The sequence below is a fragment of the Marmota flaviventris genome, chromosome 11 (genome assembly GCF_047511675.1).
Source record: "Marmota flaviventris isolate mMarFla1 chromosome 11, mMarFla1.hap1, whole genome shotgun sequence".
NCBI lineage: Eukaryota > Metazoa > Chordata > Mammalia > Rodentia > Sciuridae > Marmota > Marmota flaviventris.
Window position 1 is genome coordinate 94,742,884 of NC_092508.1, and position 13,568 is coordinate 94,756,451.

Genomic DNA, 13,568 nt, shown 5'->3' on the forward strand with positions numbered 1-13,568 from the left:
TTTCTCTGGAGAGTGTGGCTTTTCTGCTTTGATTCTCGAGGGAAGAAGAGGGTGAGCTCACACTGCACTCCTAGGCCTTTGAAGGAGGATGAGTGCAGGTCCACCTTGGCCTCCAAGGGCTCTGATGGCACTGGGAGGGCCAGAGACAGAGTGCACTCCTGATACTTTGACTGCAAGATGTTTACTCTGTAGATTGGCTCTGAAATAGTATTTACTCTTCGTTTATTCATTCAGCCAACAAGCGGGCTGAGTCAGAGGGAAAGCCTTAGCTGGGAAATGGCTGAACAGACACAAGATGTGCCTAGCTGTGAAGCCTGGGGGGAAAGTTGCTTTGCTCCCACTGGATTGTTGGAAACTCAAAGAGCTTTTTCCCTCCTCAGGAATAAGCTTGTGGAAGCCAATGCTGCCCTTGGTGTTCTGAACCTGTCCTGTTAGAAATCCCCATTTGGATTTTGAAGGGGGCTTATCTTTTGGTCAGCCTGATGTAGAAGGATGAGTACCCAGGTGTCCAGGAGCCTGGCCTAGAAGTCCAGCCTTCCAGGCAAAGGCTACAGCAGGCAATTGGAGGATGCTTGGTGAGTTGGAGCAACCATGGCCAGAGAGCCTGGGGCATCACTGTCTCAGGCTTGGCCCGAGCCAAGAGGAGAGAAGGAGGAGGAAAGTATCAGGTGCCAAACACCTGTGCGGTGCCTGGACCCATCACAGCACACGGATATGGCATTTCAGGTAAATCTCATCCTGAATCTGTGCAGAGGAGACTAACACTCTCTATTCTGCAATCAGAAGCTGAGGCTTAGAGGACTTGGGTGTCGTGTGGGGCCCAGGACACGGGCTGGTTAGGGAGAGGTAGACTTCATCCCAGTCTGCCTGGCTGTCAGGGACATGCTCCTCCTCATGGTTCTCAGTGTGAATCATGGCAGGGGACTTGCCTTCCACAGTAATGAGCAGCTAGGTTTCTAGAGACAGGCCTTGGCAGGCAGATCAGGCCCCAGGGCTAAGTTCCCAGTGATGGACTCAGGGAAAGGCAGGGTCTCCCTGAGCTGTGGACACATCATACATATCTGATGGACCCTACGGATGAGGGATGGGGACAGATCAAGTCCATCTTCAGAGATAGAAGGCCCCAGGCAGGGGCAGGGTCCCTCAGGCAGCCCCATGCACAAGCTGGTCATCAGATACACTCACCTTATCCTTCCGCAGGATTTCAGGAGCCCTGCTTTCTCTGTGCCTTTCTCTGTCTCAACCCAGTTAATGGTTCATGCACATAAGCTTTTGCTATACCCACTTCTGGCACAGGAGTAAGGCTATGAGTGGGGAAGGGCTGGGCTACCTAAGAACTGCCTTTGGCCCTTATTCTTATTAACTCAGATTACTTCTTCTGCTGGGCATTTATTGGTCACTATCTGGGGATTTCTATTTTCAACCTCCTGCTCAATAGACTATGGGAAATTTTGCTTGTTGGCAAAGAGATCCCAGACCTCAGCCAGCGCTACGTAGAGAAATAATTGAGGAACCAGGACAACAAAAATGATCTCTGACGGTGTCTTTTGGTAGTTGCAAATTGAAATGTAAATAAGGATCCTGAAACTATGACTTATGGTCTATTCATCATGAATCAGCAGTATTCCTGCATCGTCTTAGTTAGTACACTTTGAGTCCTCATTTTTCCCACTAGGAAATAGAACACTAGTGAGCCTAAGTGACAGACTGATCCTACAGTTAGGGCCATTTCCTGCTCATCAGCCCTACAGAGCCCTGGCCTGGCTCTCCCGCCTTCTGTGGTCCTTTTTACGTAAGCACAAAGCAGGCCTCAATGTTGGTCGTCTGCAGTATCCATGCTGGGCTGTACCTCCTCACACAGGTTCCAGGCCCTCCCCAGTCTCAGCCCCACCCTAAGGCTCCTTGTGCTTCAGGCTGACTTAGGTTCTAGCTTGCAAACCACTCAGGCCAAGGGGAACTATGGGCAACTTCCGGCTGTAGGCTGAAGGCTAGGGCTCTGGTTCAATGCCTTAGAGGAGAGCCACCTGAAGACAATGTCACATTCGGCAGCCCTGAAGCAGACCTCCACTGGAAGACCCTTACCATAAGTAAGCAGTAACCCTACCATATCTGGAACATATAAGTTCCTCTTCTTGTCAGAGAGCTTTATAACAGAATAAAATTTCAGTAAAAATTTCTACAAAAAAAAAAACTCAATGTGAGATAAGACTTCCTATTTCTTGTGAGGATTAAGTTACTCTGTCTTGCAAAAACTAACTTTGGCTGTAGACTTGATGTCACTCATGCTTTGGTGTTAAATTTCTGAATAATCTAAAAAATGGGACAAAAAGCACTTTCTGTAAACTCGAGAAAAATAAATAACGTAGACTCCTACAAAAATACAAACCTCAACCCCCCCCCCCCCCCCCGCCCCCAGGATATAAAGTTCCAAGAATTTCTAGACTTGAGGTTTAGAGAATTTTTTTTAGGTAATATCCCCATTTGGACCCTGTAACCTGAATTTTCTGCTTCCTGAAAATTCCTTGTGTGTCCAGCCTCTTCTGTCCTTTATTGGCCCCACAGCCAAGAACACACAGGGATGGGAGAGGGGGTGAGTGGAAGGCTTCACTTCAGCCAGCCCTGGGATCCTGGTGATGGGAGATCATCCAAGCCCTCACCTTTTACAATTAGCGGTATTTGTGGTTGGAGTCTGATGCAGCTCCCTGCTGAAATGGAAGGACAAGGAAGCTTCCAGGTCTCCATGGGGCGTTTCTTACTGGTTTAAGTTTATCCCACTCCTGATGGGATATGTAGTTTTCATTCCAGAATGCGGGCTCAGTCAGTCCATCAAATCCCTGTGTGGTTTTCCTACAATTCCACATTTAGGATCCCTCCTGCCATAGTTGTGTGTGGGGAACTGGACATTTTGGAGACCTCCTGTAAGTCACAGTTGGAGTTTAGAGTGGCAGAGACAATCAAGTCTCTGGGTGGTTCATTTTGTGCCCGTGTGAGTGGGCCCCTGGGTACCCAGATATTTGGTCAAACATGATTCTGGGTCTGTCTCTGAGGGCGTTTCTGGATGAGATGAACAACTGAATGGGTGGCCTGAGTAAAGCAGACTGTACTCCCTAATGTGAATGGGCCTCATCCAATCAGTTGTATGTCTGGATAGAACAAAAAGGTGGAAGAAGGAAGAATTCCCTCTTTCTGTCTGATAGTTTTCAAGCTGGGACTTTGTTTTTCGGTTCTCAAGAGTTAGAACTTATGCCACTAATCCTCTTGGGTCTCCAGCTTGCTGATGGCAGAATGTGGGACTTGTCAGCTTCCATATTTGTGTGTACCAATGATAGTATTTAAAAATTTGTCCTCCTTAGATATTTATGACTATGTAGAGTATATTTTGACATAATATACATACATGAAGTATAATTTCCCATTTTTGTGGTTGTACATAATGTGGAGTTACACGTGTAATGTATTCATATATGAACTTAGGAAATTTATGTCCATTTTTGTTCTACTGTCTTTCCCATTCCCATTCCCCTTCTCCTTACCCATTCCCCTTTGTCTAATCCAGTGAACTTCTATTCTTCCATCCCCTCCCCCTGTATTGTGGGTTAGCATCCCCATATCAGAAAGAATATTTGATCTTTGGTTTTTGGGGGTTGGCTTATCTCACTTACCATGATAGTCCCCAGTTCCATCCATTTACCAGCAAATTCCATAATTTCATTCCTTTTTATGGCTGAGTAATTAGTATTTCATTGTGTATATGTATCCCATTTTCTTTATCTAATCATCTGTTGAAGAGTACCTAAGTTGGTTCCATAGCTTAGCTATTGTGAATTGAGCTGCTATAAACATTGATGTGACCGCATCACTATAGCATGCTGATTTTAAGTCCTTTAGGTATTGCCAAGGAGTGGGATAACTGGGTCAAATGGTGGCTCCATTCCAAGTTTTCTGAGGAATCTCCATACTGCTTTCCAGAGTGGTTGCACCAATTTGCAGTCCCACCAGCAATGTATGAGTGTGCCTTTTTCTCCACATCCACTTATTATCTCCACTTATTATTGCTTGTATTCTTGATAACTGCCATTCTGACTGGAGTGAGATGAAGTTTCAGTATAGTTTTAATTTGCATTTCTCTAGTTGATAGAGATGTTGAACATTTTAAAATATATTTGTTGATCATTTGTATTTCTTCTTCTGTGGGGTGCATGTTCAGTTTCTTTGCCCATTTATCAATCGGGTTAATTGTTATTTTGTTAATTATTATTAAGTTCTTTGTATATCCTGGAGATTATTTGAGGTGCAAAGATTTTCTCCCATCCTTTGGCTCTGTGTTCATGTTCTTGATGATTTCCTTTGCTGTGAAGAGGCTTTTTAATTTGATACCATCCCATTTATTGATTCTTGATTTCACTTCTTGCGCTTTAGGAGTCTTTGTTGAAGAAGTCAGTTCCTAAGTTGACATGATGGAGTTGGGCCCAGTTTTTCTTTTAGTAAGCACAGAGTCTCTGTTCTAATGTCTAGGTCCTTGATTCACTTTAAGTTGAATTTTTTTGCAGGATAAGAACTAGGGATTAAATTTCATTCTACTATATTTGGATTTCCAGTTTTCCCAGCACCATTTGTTGAAGGAGGCCATCTTTTCTCCAATGTAAGTTTATGGCACCTTTGTCTAGTATGAGATAACTGTATACATGTGGGTTTGTCTCTGTGTCTTCTATTCTGTTCCATTGGTCTTCATATCTGTTATGGTGCCAATACCATGCATTTTTTGTTATTATAGCTCTGTAGTATAATTTAAGGTCTGGTATTGTGATGCCTCCTGCTTCACTAAGGATTGCTTTGGCTATTTTGGGCCTTTTATTTTTCCAAATGAATTTCATGACTGCTTTTTCTACTCCTTTTTGTTTTCTTTTGCGGTACTGGGGATTGAACTCAGAGTTTTGTGGATGGAAGGCAAGCACGCTACCTACTAAACTATATCCCCAGCCCTCCTTTTTCTATCTCTGTGAAGAACATTAGTGACAGTCTTTGTGCTGCATACCATTTTATTAACAATGGATGGAATATGCAATGATGGTTCCTTAAAATTATAATGCAGCTAAGAAATTCCTATTGCCCAGTGATGTCCCAGCCATTGTAAGGATATAGTGCAATTCATTACTTGTATGTTCGTAGTAATGGTGATGGAGACATCCCTATGGTGCAGCCAGTTGTATAAAAGTCTAAAAAGGCAATTATGTCCTTGATAAAGATAACAAAAGACTGAGTTACCAGGCTATATCTGTTCTATATACTGCACTTTTTTTCCCCTTCTTATTCAGAGTGTACTCATTTTATAAAAAACAGTTTATTATAAAACAGTATGCATGTGAGGGCATCTCATATAGTACCAGACTGAATGTGCACGCCATGCCCTGGGGTTCTCTATTATAAAACAGTATGCTGTTTTATAATAAAAAGTTTTAAAAATCACATATAATTTTTTTCTTTGTGGATATATTTTTTGGAGAACCCTAACCTAACTAAACCTAACCTAACCTAACCCCTTCCTAACTGAATGCTCTCACAACCAGATTTACTTTTTTCTGGAGAATGTTTTCACATGACATGCAATTTTCTTTCAGTCTGTGAATACTGTGTACCGTCTGATGATTCCAAAAGCCCAGTGACATTCTAAAAAATGAAATGATGTAATATGATCAATGTATGCTGTGTGCCCGTAAGGAAACATCACACCGAATCCCACACACTGATATGCACCATCAGTATGTGTTAAGAAGAATAAAATAAGTAAAATGAGGGTAAGGAAGAACACCCAATGATACGGTGAGGTGATAGTGAAGGTGACATTGGACGGGAGCTGATCAACGTGAAATTAAGTCCTTTGGGTCCCATATGCTCTGCCTGCAGTGACTTGCCACTCATAGTACAGAGAAATGACGTCAGCGGGGTTTCCAAGGATGAGCTGATTATTCTCAAGTGAAGATAGCAGCCAACCGAGAGTGTGGCCCGTTGTTACAGAGCTTCTCTGAAGCCTCATTTCTTTTCTTTCTATTGATCAATATCCTTTCTGAACATTGGTCTTTTGAAAAAGACATTTTCCCTTCAATTTCTGGCCATCCTGAAGTTGGGAATTTTGAGAATTCAGTCCTCTGAAATGAAATGTCTAATGAATGCCAAAAAGCACCTCTCCGTGGAACCAACCTGTGTTTGGATAGAGCCCTTCCTGTGGAAACTCGGCTGAGTCTCCGTGCAATTCCTCATTTCCTAAAGAGGATTCACTTATGTTGCCTCTGCTTTTGTGAAATACGTTTTCAAAGGCATTGAAACGAAGACACTTAGGCTGTTGACATCCTCTGTTCTTGCTCTCTGTTCTTTTTGCTGTGCTTGGAGTTGAACCCAGGGCTTTGAACGTGCCAGGTCTGTTTTCTTTTGAAGTCAACCTCTTGCCTTTGTTGTTGAAGATCCGATCTTTTTTTGGATCGTAAAACATCTCTTACGACGTTGTGCACCAAGGAGAGGTCATCTGAGGGTGACGGGAGGTTGGATGTATGTGGTCACAGTTACCCTGGGAGAGGGACTCTGTAGGCATGCTGTGGGATTTTCAGAAAATAACTTTTCTGAATGTGAAGAGGACAAGAGATCTGGAGAGCTGTTTGCAAGTTAGGGCATCTCATGTAGTATTAGGCTGACTGTACCTCATGCCTGGGGTTCTCATGAAGGTGCAGAGGCTGACTCTCTAGGTCTGGATGGAACCTGGGATTCTGGAGTGGAGAGAAAACCTTCACTGTTTCTTCTAACAGGCATGTGGTGACAGTGGTTTCTCTGTGTGGCTCTCTTGCTTTCTGAAATCCAAGGATTAGGAAGGAAAACAATTTCTTAAGGGCTTTGAAGGAAAAGACCTCTTATGTTGTCCCTGCCCTGCCACCTTGAGGGTGGTGACGGAGATGAGACCATGCCTGCACTCTGACTTGTGCCCATCTGGTGTGACACTGGGGGTACTCATGGCTCATCCTTACCCTGGGAAGTATACAGGAATCACAGTTGGCAGGAAAGTGCTGGGTGTGTCCAGCCTTTGGGATTGGTCCATAGAAGGGGTATTAGCCTTCCTGGCCAGTGGTCAATGTTCTGTCCTCTAGAGACCAGGGCCCACTTCCTATGGGAATGCTGTTAACTGGATTTTAATTATGCATCAACAGTGATGGATACCAATTACTTTCTGAGTCAGCTTCTCCAGCTCCCATTCCCAAGTTTCTTTAAAAGGTAATAAAACATGAAGTTTTGATAGATATTTGGAAGACAGGCATATGCAAACAAGTGCAATTTTACTTTCTTAATTATTAGTGCTTTTTAAAATTGATTACCAGCCAGGGCCCAGTTCAATTTCTCTCAAGAGGTTGAAACTTTTCAAGGAATTCAATAGTGGGACGCTTGCAACTTCTCTAGGTACTCAACAAGAGCAAGTTATCTCCATTTGGATCACCCTATCAAGTAATTTCAAACAAATATCTAAAAACCACATAGAAAAGAATTTGGAAAAGCTTCAGGTGCAAACTTTAAATTCTTTTTTTAAAAAAAATTTTATTTTACTTTTTAAAATTTTTTAAAAATTCTTTTTAGAATATGACTAATAAGAGGCTGAAAAAATAAGTCCATATGAATAAGTTGTTTGAACCAATTTTCAGATAGTGCCTCACCATCTAGAGAAAGTTAAATCACCTTCTCAATGAAGGAAATACAAGGTAATTTAGAGCCATTGAACAAGACCATTAGGAAATATTTGTCTCTTGCTTATCAGTTAAAACTACAAGTATGCACATACCCATATATCTATACACACATACTTACATAGGTATGTGTCTATATATAGTATATGTATTGTACATGTGACTATATATAAAAAATTTACTTCCCAAGCTTATCTTAAAAATAAACAATGTTGTCACATTTCTGAGAGCCAAAGCCTCCTGTCCGGAGGGTTTGGTTCCTTTCTGCAATATGGCTCTTTCCCTGTGCATTGCCAGGAAATGAGGTGTCCATGTGAATGCTACTTCATTCTGTGTGTGGCTTTACAAACTTGTGCTATTCTTGATGGAATTATTTCTAGCTAGCACTGCATACTTAATTACTTGCTTAACAAACAGTCTGACCATGATTTTACATTTCATACACGATTCCAATCATTGTTAATGTCCATTCAGCCTCTCCCAGCATTCATAGGAGGTAATAGCGCCAGGGTCTGGGTTGAATGGTGGGACTCTTGGAGAACCAGAGGTTGGGGCTGTCTGAGAACCTCTCTGGGGCATATCCCAAGGTCCCTGCAGTGACAGCAACCTTTTCTTTGGCAAGAAAAGATTTCCTGGAGTATGCAATATAAAGCTATACAGAGTTGAGCCCTGAGTAGCTGCTAACCAAGTGGTCCATGGTGCTAGGTGCTCTCAGAGCAGGGCTCAAAGAGCAGAGCTTCAGGTGGAGGAAGGAGTTACTTGGCTGCTGTATGAGTTCAGCCTGACATTACCACAGCCATCTTGAGTTGTAACTGCCACAATTGCTCCAGAGCAACCCTAGCTGATTTTTCTGCAAACTGTAAATAGATAAAATCATCAGAGTAGTGTGTGGAGCTTTATAACAGACCTGGTGCTAGGGATGTGATGACTGCTTGATATTAGCTTGAGATAAACTAGGTACATTATGGATGAAGTCATTTTGTCCTAATCCATATATACATCTAATCCCAAATCGTGGGGATCCCTCTGGTCCTGCTGACTCCCAGAGCCACACTTCTGACAGTAAGTCCCTAGTCAGTTCATTCTGAATCTGTCTGCCTCTTTCTTCAGTCTTACAGCTCCTTGGGGCCAGTTCTCACATGCTGGAACTGGGTTACTCTGGAACGGATGCACTTTGTGGTGTGCTCTGAGGAAAATGTCACCAAGCAGCTATTTTTCAGGACATCTCAGGGAGATGCTCCAGCCCTTGTGGATGCATTTCTGTGGACATGGGCTTGCTATTAGCCAGTGAAAGAATTCAAGACAGCTCATGGGAAAGAAATCTGCTTCATTTTGTGTAATACACAATTTATCAAACATATTTGATCACCATCCCTTCTTGTTGTTCTAGTATAACACAATTACATTTTGGAGAAACATTTTGCACATGGTGAGGAATGCCTTCGCCAACTTAACCAAAAGCCTTGTCTAGGGATGAGATTTTCTTCATCTGGTTGGTCAGGGCTGAGGCAATTGCCCCACTACCTCCTTAAGCCTCTGCCCAGCAGATGCCTGACTTGGCTTCATCTGTGGAGTGGGGAAGGGGAGTTTCTGCTCACATCTGATTGGTCAGAGTCTGTCATATGCTCTCACCGAGTTTGAAAAGAGGCAAGGATATCCCTCTCTGAGGTCATTTGCTATCCTCAGAACAAGGGATTTTGGATGCACAATACCCAGTGCTTTATTCTGGCTTTAGGGAATGAGACATATGATGGAGAGGTGAATCCTAGGAAGTAGGTAGAGGTGGATCAGCAAGGAGCTTGTAAGGAATATCATTTTTTTTTCTGTAGCTAACAGCTCTCAGGCTGGGTCTTACAGATAATGTCTATGTAGAGTTATCGCAGGAATGTTGCAAAAGCTTGATTTAAATTATTTTTTTCCTAAAAAAAGTATTTTAAATAATTTTGAAAGTTAAAAATATGTCTGTGTTTCATGTATGGGTCTTTGAGGAACGGACAACAATGAACAAAACTACTGCTGGTTGCCTAGGGCAGTGCTTTGAAAAGTTTTTCTTTTTAGGCAACAAAATTTCCCCTTTAAAGATAACATGGTGTTTCACTAGGTTAAATGGATAGAAGCCATATTTATTAGAGTACAATGATTTTATAATCCTTATTATAAAGTTGATAATTTAGAGATAGAAAGGGCTGAACTATAAGTAAGGAAGACAAGGCGGGTGAAGAGACAGGAGGTTCCAGTGGTGGTGAGAGGCGAGAGTGGTCTTAGACCGCAGTAAAGATCAAGTGGAAGACCCCTAGGGAGAGAGTTCTTGGTCCTTGCTGATGGATCAGATGTGGGGACATAGGGTGGGGGAGACAGAAACTGGATAATGCCTGAGATTTTTGGCCAGAGTAACTGGGTGCATACTGATATTGTTTGTTGAGAGGCAGTAATGGAAACGGAACTTACTCACTGGGGTTAGTTGAAGAATGTGTGATTAACCGTATGTGGTAGATTGATTTTCAGAGCATTTGTTGGTAAGAAATGATAAAGAACAGAACATCAGAGTAAGCTTGATAAGGAAACTACAAGAAAAAAATCAGGCTATCAAGTAAGCTCAATATAACTATCAATATAGGCAAAACGATCTCTGTTTATTAAGATGGATAATAACTGTGGCTTTCAGTCCCTATCAATAGAGTTGAAGAATCTACTATAACAATGTAGACACTTGCTGGTTACCTGAATGCATTAAGGTTTTAAAAAAATCATTTTTCTACACAATAAAGTTAGCTAATTCTATATGAACATATATATTCCTTTGCGTCTTGATTTCTTGTGGAACTTTTTATATATATTGTTGACCATTTCTATTTCTTCTGTGAAGTGCCTGTTCAGTTTCTTTACCCATTTATTGACTGGGTTATTTATTATTTTGGTGTTGAGTTCTTTGTATATCCTGGAGATTAACGCTCTATTTGAGGTGCAGATGGCAAAGATATTCTCTGATCCTATAGGCTCTGTGTTCATGTTCTTGATGGTTTCCTTTGCTGTGAAGAAGCTTTTTAGTTTGATACCACCCCATTTATTGATTCTTGATTTTACTTCTTGTGCTTTAGGAGTCTTTGTTGAAGAAGTCAGTTCCTTAGCTGACATGATGGAAAGTTGGGCTCAGTTTTTCTTTTAGTAAGCACAGGGTCTCTGTTCTAATGACTAGGTTCTTGATTCGTTTTGGGTTGAGTTTTGTTGATGGTGAAAGATAGGCTTGAATTCATTTTGCTACATGTGGATTTCCAGTTTTCCCAGCACCATTTGTTGAAGAGGCTATCTTTTCTTCAATTTAAGTTTATGGCACCTTTGTCTAGTATGAGAAAACATACTAACTTTGTCTAGTATGTTTTCTATTCTGTTCCATTGGTCTTCACGTCTGTTTTTGTGCCAATACATGCTGTTTTGGTTATTATAGCTCTGTAGTATAATTTAAGGTCTGGTATTGCAATGCCCCTTCTTCATTTTTCTTTCTAAGAATTGCTTTGACTGTTTTGGGCCTTTTATTTTTCCAAGTGAATTTTGTAACTCCTTTTCTATTTCTATGAAGAGTGTCATCAGAATCTTAATAGGAATTGCATAAAATCTGTATAGCACTTTTGGTAGCATAGCTATTTTGAGAATATTAATTTTGTCTATCCAAGCACATGGGGGATATTTTTTTTTCTTTTTTTTAATATATATGTTTTTATATTTATATGTGGTGCTGAGTATCAAACCCAGCCTCACACATGCTAGGCAAGTGCTCTAATGAGGACTTCTTTCTTTTATTTATTTATTTAAAATTCTAATTTGTTACATATGACAGCAGAATGCATTACAATTCATATTATACATATAGAGCACAATTTTTCATATCTCTGGTTGTACACAGAGTAGTACATCATGTCTCATCTAGAGTCTGTCTAATCCTACTAATGGAAGATATTTCTTTTTATTTTAATATTTATTTTTTAGGTGTAGATGGACACAACAAAATGCCTTTATTTTTACGTGGTGCTGAGGACCGAACCTGGGTCCTGCCCGTGCCAGGCGAGCGCTGTACCGCTGAGCCACAATCCCAGCCCTATATTTCCATCTTTTAAATTCTTCTTCAATTTCTTTCTTTAGTGTTCTGTAGTTTTCATTGTAGATGCCTTTCACCTCTATAGTTAGCTTGATTCCCAAGTATTTTATTTTATTTTGAGGCTATTGTAAATTGGATAGTTTCCTAATTTCTCCTTCAGCTGATTCATTATTGGTGTATAGGAACACAATTGATTGGTGAGTATAAATTTTATACTCTGCTACTTTGCTTGAATTCATTTATGAGTTCTAGAAGATTTCTGGTGGAGTTTTTGAGGGCTCCTAAATATAGAATCTTGTTATTGATGAATAGGGATAGTTTGAGTTCTTCTTTTCCTATTTGTATCCCTTGAATTTCTTTCTTTTGTTTAATTGCTCTGGCTGGGGTTTCAAGGACAATGTTGAGTAGAAGTGGTGAAAGATTGTATCCCTTTCTTCTTCCAGTTTTTATTTATTAAAAAAAAATTTAGCTGTAGATGGACATGATAACTTTATTTTATTTATTTATTTTTTTATGTGGTGCTGAGGGTAAAACTTCACACATGCTAGACTACTGCTCTACCACTGAGCTACAACCCTAGCCCTTGTTCCAGTTTTTAGGGGGAATGGTTTTTATTTTATTTCATTTAGGATGATGTTGGCCTTGGGTTTAGCATAGATGGCTTTTATAATATTGAGGTATGTTCCTATTACCCCTAGTTTTTATAGTGTTTTGACATGAATGTTTTTTCTGTATCTATTGAGATAATTATATGATTCTTGTCTTTAAGTCTATTGATGTGCTGAATTATGTTCATTATTTATTTCTGTATGTTGAACCAACCTTGCATCCCTGGGATGAACCCTGCTTGATCATGGTGCACTATCATTTAAATATGTTTTTATATCCAATTTGCCAATATTTTATTAAGAATTTTTGCATGTATTTTCATCAGGGACATTGGTCTGAAGATTTCTTTCCTTGATGTGTCTTTGTTTGGTTTTGGTGTCAGGGTGGTATTAGCTTCATAGAATGAGTTTGGAAGGCTTTCCTCCTTTGCTATTTCGTGGAATAATTTGAGGAGTATTGGGCTTAAATTCTTTTTTTGACTGTATGGTAGAATGTGCCCAGGCATTTTTATCTTTTATTTTGAGACAGCGTCTTGTCAAGTTGCTTAAGGCCTCACCAAATTTTTGAGGCATCCTCTGATTTGTGATCCTCCCAATTCACTGGGATTATAGGTGTGCCACCATGTTTGGTCCCTTGATTTCTTTTTTGCTCCAGAAATTTGTGAGTAAGCCTCTCACTAAGGTGAATTGTTGGATGATTTGTGACCACCATTGATGAGGTAAGAGGCCCCATTTGTTTAAAAGTCTTTGTTTAATACTGGATTCAATTCCATTATGGTAGCTCACAACAAAGAAGAATCATTGTCATGTGTAAAACTAAGTTCTCTTCAGCTCAAATACTAGAGAACAAGAAAAGCAGAATAAAGAAAGGTCTTGTAATGCTCTCTATTATCCGTAAAAAAGAAAGAAAATTTGACAAGGAAGTTTAACTTGCTCATAGATTTGTAGAGGAGCTGAGAGAAACAAATGTTTATGATTCATCTACTACTTGTAATTCCCAACCCTGTCCTGTGTGAGCTAAATATTTTTTGAAATAGCCTTATGTGGGGGCTGAGGTTGTGGCTCAGCGGTAGAGCACTTGCCTAGCATGTGTGAGGCCCTGGGTTCGATCCTCAGCACCACATAAAAATAAATAAAATAAAGGTA